This window comes from Canis lupus, chromosome 6, assembly GCF_048164855.1.
Source record: "Canis lupus baileyi chromosome 6, mCanLup2.hap1, whole genome shotgun sequence".
NCBI lineage: Eukaryota > Metazoa > Chordata > Mammalia > Carnivora > Canidae > Canis > Canis lupus.
Genome location: NC_132843.1, coordinates 12171188 through 12183835, shown reverse-complemented (window position 1 = coordinate 12183835; position 12648 = coordinate 12171188). Strand labels below are relative to the sequence as shown.

At 39.0% G+C, this 12648-nt stretch overlaps 1 protein-coding gene and 1 pseudogene across 1 annotated transcript in view; one reads left to right on the top strand and one right to left on the bottom strand.

Annotated features, from left to right (window-relative positions):
• Positions 1–481: 481 nt before the first annotated feature.
• Positions 482–12648, bottom strand: part of METTL4 (methyltransferase 4, N6-adenosine) — a 58368-nt gene continuing 46201 nt past the window's right edge. Inside the window, exon 10 of the transcript XR_012032367.1 lies at positions 482–2481. The gene's annotated coding sequence lies outside the window, so the exon portion shown is untranslated. The remainder of the gene's footprint in view (positions 2482–12648) is intronic.
• Positions 1061–2270, top strand: LOC140635014 (tubulin beta chain pseudogene; annotated as a pseudogene).

Here is a 12648-nt window from a genome sequence, read left to right as displayed (position 1 = left end):
CATTAAGAAGGAAGGAAGGAAGGAAGGAAGGAAGGAAGGAAGGAAGGAAGGAAGGAAGGAAGGAAGGAAGGAAGGAAGGAAGGAAGTTATGACAATTTGTAAAGACAAATTTGTAAAAACCTTTTTTAAGGTTGTGTGGAGGAAACTTGGAGATACTGCAGGTTCCTGTCCTGGAAACAGGAAGTACAACTTCTGGTTTGTCCTTATTTCATGTTGAAATTGTTAATGTTTCTGCTGGAATTTCAAAGTTTTCTTATCCTAATTCATTTCTCTTTCCTTTGTTGTTTTCAGCTTCTTACGCATTCCATTTATTTACTTTCTATTATCTTAACCCTTTCATATTTCTCTAGAATGAAGTCTCAATTTATTTTCATTTTTAAATCATTTTTATTTTTTTAAATATTTATTTATTTATTCATGAGAGAGATTGAGAGAGAGAGGCAGAGGCACAGGCAGAAAGAGAAGCAGGCTCTTCACAGGGAGCCCAATGCTAGACTTGATCCCAGATCCCAGGATCACGACCTGAGCTGAAGGCAGGTGCTCAACCACTGAGCCGCCCAGGCGTCCCTTAAATCATTTTTAATTGACTTATCTATACATGGGGGAATAGGAACAACATGATCTGGAGAGCATCCACATTAGATGCCTGGCAGTTTGGAGGCTTTCTCCTCCCTGCTCTCATACCCTATATGCATATCCTCTAATTCCTTCAACAACTATATCTGTGCTCTCAGAAACCATCTCCCAGCCCAATACAAGATGGCTCTACAGAGAACGTTCCTGTCACTGTGCTCGGACCTCATTGCTCCAGCCTCTGGACACATCCCATCCTTCCAGCCTGCGAATAGCAGTATAGGAAAAAACCACATCTCACTTTCCACCCCATACACACCTTTGAGAGAAGCAAAAAGAATTAAAATAAATTTTAACAATAAGGGAAATTGTGCACATCCAGGCCGGTCAATGTGGTGACCAGACAGGTGCCAAGTTCTGGGAGGTCATCAGTGATGAACACGGCATCGATCCCACCAGAACCTACCACGGTGACAACGACCTGCAGCTGGATCGTATCTCCATGTACTACAATGAAGCTACAGGTGGCAAATACGTACCTTGCCCTATGTTGGTGGATCTAGAACCCGGGACCATGGACTCTGTTCGCTCAGGTCCTTTAGGGCAGATATTCAGACCAGAAAACTGTTTTTGGGCAGTCTGGGGCTGGCAACAACTGGGCCAAGGGCCACTACACAGAGGGGGCTGAGCTAGTGGACTCAATCCTGGATGTGGTGCAGAAGGAAGCTGAGAGCTGTGACTGCCTGCAGGGCTTCCAGCTGACCCACTCACTGGGCAGGGGCACGGGTTCTGGCATGGGCACGCTGCTCATCAGCAAGATCCGAGAAGAGTACCTTGACCGCATCATGAACACCTTCAGTGTGGTGCCCTCCCCCAAAGTGTCTGACACAGTGGTTGAGCCCTACAATGTCACCCTCTCCATCCATCAGTTGGTAGAGAACACAGATGAGATCTATTGCATTGAAAATGAGGCCCTGTATGACATCTGCTTCCGCACCCTCAAGCTGACCACGCCAACCTATGGGGACCTCAACCACCTTGTCTCAGCCACCATGAGTGGTGTCACCACCTGCTTCCGCATCCCTGGTCAGCTCAATGCTGACCTCCGCAAGCTGGCAGTCAACATGGTGCCCTTCCCACGTCTCCACTTCTTCATGCCTGGCTTTGCACCTCTGACCAGCCGTGGAAGCCAGCAGTATCAGGCCCTCACTGTGCCTGAACTCACCAGGCAAGGCTTTGATGCCAAGAACATGATGGCTGCCTGTGACCCCCGCCATGGCCATTACCTCACTGTGGCTGCTGTCTTCCATGGGTGGATGTCCATGAAGGAGTTAGATGAACAGATGCTCAATGTGCAAAATAAGAATAGTAGTTACTTCGTGGAATGGATCCCCAACAATGTCAAGTCCGCTGTGGCCCTGTGGCCTCAAGATGGCAGTCAAGATGGCAGTCACCTTCATTGGAAATAGCACGGCCATCCAGGAGCTTTTCAAGCGCATCTCAGAGCAGTTCACAGCCATGTTCCGGGGCAAGGCCTTCCTCCACTGGTACGCAGGTTAAGGCATGGACAAGATGGAGTTCACCGAAGCTGAGAGCAACATGAACGACCTTGTCTCTGAGTACCAGCAGTACCAGGATGCCATCGCAGAAGAAGAAGAGGATTTTGGTGAGGAGGCCAAAGAGGAGGCTTAAGTCAGAGTACCATCACCTCAGGCTTCTCCATTCCCTCTTCTTCAGCTGCCCCTGTCCTCTCCCTCAGAATTTGCCTTCTCTGCCTGTCTTGGTTTTTTTAGTCTTCTTCCAAGTTCTGTCCTGAACGGTTTCTTTTGCAGGAGTCTGTGCCACTGTTGAATGGGATCCTTCCCTCCTACATAAACTGCTTCACATGTTGGACTTCTTCCTTTTCCCCTGGAAAAGAGGGACTAGCCTTGATCCCTAGTCTCTGGAAAAGGCCCCTCACACTACCCACTTTTTCTTAACAAAACTCCAGCTCTGCTGTGTACATATGGAAAAGTGTGTATTGCCACCTAAATCATTTGGGACAAGGAGACCCTCCACCTTTTGGCAACACCTCAGCTCTTCCTTCTGCTATTCCCTTTTCCCACACACTCTTGATTTTTGTCCTGTTCTACATTTCAAATTTCTACTTTGTGTTGAACTTGCTTTTTTTTTCATATTGAAAAGATACCCCAAGAGCCAAAAATAAATGAAAACTTAAAAAAAAAAAATGGCTCTACCAAGCACCCTAAATCCATTTCCTGGAGGACTTTAAATATAAGGCTAATCACACAGTCGATTTGTTATAAATGTTGCCTGCCAACCCCATTTACAATTGTACCAAAACCAATAAAACATCTAAGAATAAACTTAACCAAAGAGGTGAAAGACCTGTACTCTGAAAACTACAGAAAACTGATGAAAGAAATTCAAGACAATGCAAAAAATGAAAAGATCTTCCATGCTCATGGGTTAGAAGAACAAATGTTGTTAAAATGTCTATACTACCAATCTACAGATGTAATGCTATCCCTATCAAAATACCAACAGCATTTTTCACACAACTAGAACAAAAAAATCCTAAAATTTGTATGGGACCACAGAAGACCTCAAATAGCCAAAGCAATCTTGTAAAAGAAAAACAAAACTAGAGGTATCACAATTCTAGATTACAAATTATATTACAAAGCAGTAGTAATTAAAACAGTATGGTACTAGAATAAAAACAGATACATAAGAATAATGGAATAGAACAGAAAACCCAGAAAAAAAACCCATAATTATATGGTCAATTACTCTTTGACAAAGCAGGAAAGAATATTCAATGGGAAACAGACAACCTCTTCAACAAAGAGTGTTGAGAAAACTAGAGAACCACATGCAAAAGAATGAAACTGAATCACTTTCTTTCACCAAACACAAAAATAAACTCAAAATGGATTAAAGAGCTAAATGTGAGACCTGAAACCATAAAAATTCTTGAAGAAAACACAGGCAGTAATCTCACTGACATTGGCTATAGAAAGTTTTCACTAGACAGGTCTCCAGAGGCAAGAGAAACAAAAGCAAAAATGAGTTATTGGGACTTCATCAAGATAAAAAGCTTCTGCAAAGTTAAGGAAACAATCAACACAACTAAAAAGCAACCTATAGAATGGGAGATGTCTGCAAATGACATATCTGATAAAGTATTAGTATCCAAAATCTATAAAGAATTTATCAAACTTGGTAGATCCCTAAGTGGCTCAGCGGTATGGCACCTGCCTTCGGCCCAGCACACGATCCTGGAGTCCCAGGATCAAGTCCCACATCAGGCTCCCTGCATGGAGCCTGCTTCTCACTCTGCCTCTTTCTCTCTCTCTCTCTCTCTGTATGCCTCTCATGAATAAATAAAATATTTAAAAAAATAATTTATCAAACTCAATACCCCAAAAAACAAATAATCTATTTTAGAAATGGGCAAAAGACATGAATAGACATTTTTCAAAAAAAGACATACAGATGGCCAACAGACACATGAAAATATGTTCAACGTCATTCACTCCCTACTCAGGAAATGTAAAGCAAAACTACAATGAGATGCCAGTTCAGACCTACTGGAATGGCTAAAATAAAAAACACAACAGGTGTTGGTAAGGATATTGGAGAAAAAGAAACTCTCTTATCCTGTTGGTAGTAATACAAATATGTTCAGCCATTGTGGAAAACATACAGAGGTTCCTTACAAAATTAAAAATAGAACTGTCCTATAATCCAGTAATCACACAACTGGATATTTACCCCCAAAATACAAAAACAATGATTCAAAGGGATATATGCATCCCTATGTTTATTGTAGCATTACTAACAATAGCCAAATTATGAAAGCAGTCCAAATGTCCATAAATAGATGAATAAAGAAAATGTGGTGCAAATATATATATATATATATATATATATATATATATATATATATATACAGACAATGGAATATTATCATACCACAAAAAATGATATCTTGCCATTTGCAACAACATAAATAGACCTAATAAGCTAGTCAGAGAAAGACAAATACCATATGATTTTACTCATATATAGAATTAAATAAAAAAAACAAACAAGTGGAGAAAGGAAAAAAAAAAGAGAAACAACCAAGAAACAGACTATTAACTATAAAGAACAAACTGATGGTTACTAGAGCGGAGGTAGATCAGGGGATGTGGGAAACAGGAGATGGAGATTAAAGAGTACACTTACCATAATGAAAAAAAAAAAGATTTTTTTAAAAAAGGAAAAGAAATTCGTTGCCTGTCAACATTTCAAACTGTCACACTCACCAGTTACTAACCTATGGTTTCCAAAGTAAACAATGAATCTGGATTAAATCAAAATACTTAAGGAGGGCACATGATATAATGAGCACTGGGTATTATATAAGACCGATCAATCACTGAACTCTACCTGTAAAATAATCTATGTTAATTAATTGAATTTAAATTTTAAAAAACATAAAATAAAAAAAAAAAAATAATCACATCATGAGCCAAAAGATCTCCATAGGAAGGGACTGCTTACTATTTCCATCCTAATTTTTACCAAGACATCACATTCTTCTTGAAGGAATTTTTTTTAAACTCTTGGGATCAGGCTCTTCCCCAGCTCTCTTCATTTTGGACAGATACAAAGCAATCCAGAGCAAGGGCTATTCCACTAGGACATAATTTAAAGCACTATTTCTGTTTTGCCCTACTGGATGGTTCATAAACTGAGGTATGGAATCCTAGGCTTAGAAGCTCAGGCCTCCCAGGAAAGGTGGCTTTGGATATGATAAAATAGCTCCTCTCACTTTCCTGCCCAGGATTCAGCAAATGCAGAGCCCATAATTGCAATACAGAGGTCAGGAGGCTGCATTACTTTGATATCCTATTAAATAAGGGGAAATTAAACAATGCCTTGGGTACCTCCATTTGAGGCTTTCTTTTTTCCAAATACTGAGAAATCGAAAATAACCTTAAATCAGAATTGCAAAATAACATCAGAAACATAAATCTGCCCTTCCTAATATTTGCTTTTCAAGGACTTCCAAGGTAGCTAAAATAATTCTGTGGTCTCACAATAATCAAAAATTAAGAAATAAAGCTCACAAGCATTATGAAACATTTCCCTATGAATTTCTTCTTCATATCCCCCTATAACACTATAAAATTAGTCTTGTCTCCAACTGAGGTATTCTTATAGGTAGAAATGAGATTTGTAGGTCAACCTCCTGACTCCAAAATCCTATGTCACTTTCACTGTGCCACATGAGGGCCCACTCTCTTTGAAGAATTAAGGACTGAATTGCAGCTATTTGCCACCTAGAAGCCTACTCATTTTAGATTCAAGTCAAGGCTGAGTTTCCAGCAGGTAGAAGATAGGATGGCTGAACTTCCTGATAAGGTCTTCTCAAATACATCACAAACCAATAAGAAAGGGAGAGAGTTAGGACAAAGAGAAGTCATATATGGATATTAAAAAAGGAGGGATCCCTTAAAAAAGGATTCCTAAACAAACCTAAGCTATGGCTATAGTACCAAGCATTGTTGTGCCCAAGATTGCGAATCCGAGAAACCACCAAGGAGCTGACACCGATGCAAGTGCACGAGGGTTTATTTACAAGCTTGAGCTTGGGTCCAAGTGTGCCCAACACAGCAGAGCAGGGACTTGGACCCCGAAGTGGGTTACAGCTGGGTTTTTTTATAGGCTGGTCTAGGGGATTTTCAGAAGGGGTGGAGGAATTTCTCAAGTTCTGTTTACATTCTGATATGGGGCTTTCAAGGGCATTGAGCTCTGTTCTCATTTTAATATGGGGCTTTCAAGAGCATTGAGCTCTGTTCTCATTCTAATATGGGACTTTCTACCACGGGCATGGGCTCTGTTTCTTTCTGATACAGGATTCTGTGCCTACGGCAATTCTGAGCCCTATTGTCTTTCGGATATGGGATTCCCTGCCGAAGACATTCTGAAGTTTTTCCTGTAAAGTTCAGCTCTTATTCACAGGGGCCTAAGATGGCTGTACTTGTGCTAATGCTAAACTTGAGGTGGAATGGCCTTGATTTTTCTCGGCCTCCACAGCATAAATCCAATAATAAAAAAGGATTAAGGTTTCAGTTCAAGATGGCAAACATAGGAAGGCTGAACTCACCTCCTCCAAGGAACAGACCAAACTACACCTATTACTAGAACAACCCCTCCTGAAGAAAAACTAAGGACTGCCTGAATCACTATTGAAGAAACAAAGACAGAAGAACAAGAGAGATGGAGACACAGTAACAAAGGGAACCCCTACACCCAATACTGCGTACAAACTGCGATGAGGAGGAATACTACTAATAGACTAGGACAGACCCCTCTGTCCTTGGGCACAGGAAAAAACCCATGGTTTAAAAGAGCAACTAGCATGTAAAGGAGACAACAGTAGAACTCTGCCAAATAGCAGAATTGCTACAGGGAAGTTCTCCAGGTCAAACTCGAGAATGACATGGCTTATGTTCCCACCCTACACTAAAAGCCTGGACCAAAGCAGAGTCCACACACCATGGCAGGCAGGTCCAATGGCCTTGGTAGGCTTGCAACTTCAGTGAGCCCAGGGTCCACAGACCCACACCAGCCCTACATGCACTAGGACACAGAAGAAAGTCCAAGGTTTAAAGGGGCCAAGGAACTATGATAATGCTCTCTCCCCCTCAATCTCAAGGGCCCAGACCAAAGCAGGGTCTGGCCACCATAAGGGCTAGAGTTCAGACACCATAAATGGGGGATAAGAGCATCACAGAGGGCTTACAACCTCAGCAAGCTCAGAGTATAAAGGCCCACGCCAGCCCTAGCTGCACTGGGAAACAAAAAAAGCCATGGTTTACAGGGATCATGAAACTACAAGAACACTTGTTTTGTTTTTACTTTTTACCTTTGGGATTTGGTCTTCTCTTTTTTATTCATTTTTTTTCCAGTCTTTCTTTTTTCTTTTATATTTTATTTTTTACTTTTGTAAAAAAATTGTTATTTTTTCTTTATTCTCTCTGTAAGAAGCCACAGTTTAAAAGAGTAGGTAGCATATACAGTCATAGCTCCAGTGTGCCAGAAAAAGTAACCAAACACACATAGTTTGTATAGGAGTCACCACACACAAGACCACACACAAGACTCCTTCAATATTAGAAATAGTCATTTCACTAATCCATACAAGGAAAATCAAGCAAAATGGGAATAAAGAAAAATATGCTTCAAAAGAAAAAATATTGCATTATGAGTGTCCCAGAAGAAAAAAGAGAAAAAGAAAGGTGTAGAAATTTTATTTGAAGAGATAATAACTGAAAACATCCTCAATCTAAGGAGGGAAATAGACATCCAAGTCCAAGAAACAGTTCCAAACAAGATGAATCCAAGGAGGTCCACACCATGGCTTATAATAATTAAAATGTCAAAGATTAAAGATAAAGAATCCTAAAAGCACCAAGAGAAAAACAAAGTTACGTAGAAGGGAAAACCCTGTAAAATGTTAAGCTGATTTTTCAGCAGAAACTTTGTAAGCCAGAAGGGAGAGGATGATCTATTCAAAGCACTGAAAGGAAAAAAAACATAATCAAGAATGGTTACTATTTAGATTAAAAAAAAAAAAAAAAAGAGGGATACCTGGGTGGCGCAGCAGTTTGGTGCCTGCCTTTGGCCCAAAGGTGCGATCCTGGAGACCCGGGATCCTGGAGACCCGGGATCAAATCCCACGTTGGGCTACTGGTGCATGGAGCCTGCTTCTCCCTCTGCCTATGTCTATGCCTCTCTCTCTCTCTCTCTCTCTCTGTGACTATCATAAATATAAATAAATAAATAAATAAATAAATAAATAAATAAATAAATAAATAAATAAATAAATAAATAAAAATTTAAAAAAAAAGAAAACAAACAAACAAAAGAAAGATAAAGGAATTTACACCACTAAACCAGTCTTACAAGAAATGCTAAAGGAGCTTCTTCTTTTTTTTCTTTTTTATAAAGATTGTATTTATTTATTCATGAGAGACACAGAGAAAGAGTCAAGAAGAAAAACCTGACGAGAAACGTGACGAGTCAATGAAGCAACCAAAGAGGAAAGAAAAAATGTTAATATGTACATATCTATCAATAATTACTTTAACTGTAAATGGTCTAAATGCTCCAATCAAAAGAGAGTGATAGAATGGATTAAAAAACAAGACTCATCTATATGCTGCCTACAAGAGATTCACCTCAGACCTAGAGTCTGAAAGTGAAGTTCAGGATGGAAAAACATTCACCATGCAAATGGAAGTTTAAAAAAGCTGGGTAGCAATACTTAATCATACAAAATAGATTTTAAAACAAGGCACCTTGGTGGCTGGAGACAATGAAAATGAAACAAATGGAGACAATGGAGACAAAGGAAAATGAAAACACAACAATCCAAACTCTCTGGGACCCAGCAAAAGCAGTTCTAAGAGAGAAGTATAAAGCAATACAAAACTACCTCAGAAAAAAGAAAAAACTCGGGATCCCTGGGTGGCGCAGCAGTTTAGTGCCTGCCTTTGGCCCAGGGCGCGATCCTGGAGACCCGGGATCGAGTCCCACGTCGGGCTCCAGGTGCATGGAGCTTGCTTCTCCCTCTGCCTGTGTCCCCTGTGTCTCTGCCTCTCTCTCTCTCTCTCTCTCTCTCTCTGTGACTATTATAAATAATAAATAAAAATTTAAAAAGAAAAAACTCAATTTCACCTTCCTTCAAAAGGAACGAGAAAAAGAAGAACAAAATTCAAGGTGAGGAGAAGAAAGAAAATAATAAAAATCACAGCAGAAATAAATGAAATAGAGACTAAAAGGACAATGGGGGGGGGGAGGAATCAATGAAACCAAGAGCTAGTTCTTTGAAAAGATAAATGAAACTGTTTATTAGCCAGACTCATCAAGAAAAAAAGAGAAAATACCCAAATAAGTAAAATTAAAAATGAAAGAGAAGCAACAAAACAAATGCTGGCGAGGATGTGAGGATAAAGAAACACTTGTGCACTGCTGGTGAGAATGTAAATTGATAAAGCCACTTTGGAAAATAGTATGTACATTCCTCAAAAAATTAAAAATAGAACTACCATATGATCCAATAATTCTACTATTGAGTATTTACCTAGGGAAAATTATAACACTATTAGAAAAGATACACACCCCATATGTTTATTGCAGCATTTTTTGCAATAGCCAAGATACGGAAGCAACCTAAGTGTCTACCAACAGATGAAATGGATAAGGAAAATGAATATTACACAACCAAAAAGAATGAGATCATGCCACTTGAAACAACATGAGTAGACTTAGAGGGTATTATGCTAAGTGAAATAAGACAGAGAAAGACAAATCGTATATGATTCTACTCATAAATAGAATCTAAAAAAGTAAGAAAATCAACAAACAAAAGGCAGAATTAGATCTATAAATAAAGAGAACAGATTGATTGCCAAAGGGGAAGTGGAAGGTTGGCAAAACAGGTGAAGGAGAGAGGGAGATACAGGAGGAGTATATTCTAACACATACACACACAAACACATACACAATACTACTATTTCTAAAAGTAGTAATAAAAAGGTAGGAGGAAACTTTGGGAGGTGATACATGTTTATGGCCTTGATAGCAGTGATAGTTTCACAGGTATATACTTATTCCCAGACTCATCAAGTTGTATACATTAAATATGTAGTCTTTTCATTCCAATCTCATCTCAGTAAAAGAGTAAAGCACTCTTTTAAAGTGCTTTAAAAGTAAAGAAACAAAGTGTAAGCTTTGAAGTGAAAACAGACTGGGGTTCAGGTCCCAGTTTTGCCACTTATTAGCTATATGACTTTGACGAAATCATTTAAACTCTCTGAATCTTACTTTGCTCATCTGTAGAATGAGGACACTATAGATGGAATAATAAGATGTCTAGGATTGTCTTTTTAACAATCCAGGTGGGAGGAGTAGGCAGGGGTATAAAGTAATCAAAACTGGTCACAGGTTGGTAATTGTTGAAGTTGAATGATGGGTATATAGAGATTCATTATATCACTGTCTCTTATTTTGTGTATGTTTTAAATTCCCGTTTTACAAGGCTTAGAAAAATTAATTTAAAAATATGAATGCCTCATCCGGATAATGGATAATCAAAAAGAACTATTACTAACTCATGAAAGAAATATAAATGGCCTAATAATTTTAAATGTTTGGTGTTACTAATTTTTAAATGTAAATTTTACAAATAAAAATGGTATCTCTTAAGTGATGACCATATATGGAATTTAAGAAACAAAACAGATGAATGTGGGGGAGGGTAAAAAAGAGAGAGAGAGAGAGAGGCAAATCATAAGAGACTTTTAACTATAGAGAACAAACATGGTTGCTGGTGGAGGGATGGGTGGGGGGTGGACTAAATGGGTGATGGGTATTGAGGGCATGTGTTGGGATGAGCACTGGGTGTTATACATAAGTGATAAGTCACTAAATTCTACTCCTGGAAAAGGGAACCCTCTTACACTGTTGGTGGGAATGTGAAATGGTGCAGCCACTCTGGAAAACTGTGTGGAGGTTCCTCAAAGAGTTAAAAATAGACCTGCCCTACGACCCAGCAATTGCACTGCTGGGGATTTACCCCAAAGATACAGATGCAATGAAACACCGGGACACCTGCACCCCGATGTTTGTAGCAGCAATGTCCGCAATAGCCAAAATGTGGAAGGAGCCTCGGTGTCCATCAAAAGATGAATGGATAAAGATGTGGTCTATGTATACAATGGAATATTACTCAGCCATTAGAAATGACAAATACCCACCATTTGCTTCGACGTGGATGGAACTAGAGGCTATTATGCTGAGTGAAATAAGTCAATCGGAGAAGGACAAACATTATATGGTCTCATTCATTTGGGGAATATAAATAATAGTGAAAGGGAATAGAGGGGAAGGGAGAAGAAATGGGTAGGAAATATTAGAAAGGGAGACAGAACATGGAAGACTCCTAACTCTGGGAAATGAACTAGGGGTGGTGGAAGGGGAGGAGGGCGGGGGGGGCGGTGACTGGGTGGCAGGCACTGAGGGGGACACTTGACAGGATGAGCACTGGGTGTTATTCTATATGTTGGCAAATTGAACACCAATAAGAAATAAATTTATTATTAAAAAAAAATATATATATATATATATTCTACTCCTGAAACCAATATTACACTATATGTTAACTAGAATTTAAATTAAAAAATTTTTTTTAAAAAGTGATGACCAAAAACAACAACAAAGTTTGTGGACTGATCCTATTTGATTTCAAAACTTATTATAAACTACAGTAATCAAGATAGTGTGGAACTGGCATAAATAAAGACACAGTTCAATGGAATAAAACTAAGAATCTATCAATAGATGCATATATATTTGTCAACTGTTTTCAACAAAGATGCCAAGATAACTCAGTAGCAGAAAAGAAAGATTTATCAGCAATTAGTGCTGTATTAACTGGTGATACATTTAGAAAAAAAATCAACATTGACTTTCAACTCATAGTAAACATAAAATAACTATAAGTAGATCAAAAATCAAATTTTATAGAACTTCTAGAAGAAAAAAATAACAAAATGTGAATGATCCTGGGCTCAGTAAAGACTTTTTTAAAATATTAGCAAATCAAAAACAGTGTATAAAAAAGAATTATAGACCTCATTCAAGAAGGATTTATTCGATTTGAAAGGCTACCTCAAAATTTGAAAGCCAGTGAATGTAATACATCAGATCTACAAACTAAAGAAAAAAAATCATATGATCTTATCAATTGACACAGAAAAGGCATTTGATGAAATACAACATTTAGTCATAATAAAAACTCTCAAAACAATAGAAGGGAACTTCCCCAAGTTGATAAAAATCATCTAAAAAAACAATTCCAAACAAGATCCATACGGTTCGGGATCCCTGGGTGGCGCAGCGGTTTGGCGCCTGCCTTTGGCCCAGGGCGCGATCCTGAAGACCCAGGATCGAATCCCACATCAGGTTCCCGGTGCATGGAGCCTGCTTCTCCCTCTGCCTGTGTCTCTGCCTCTC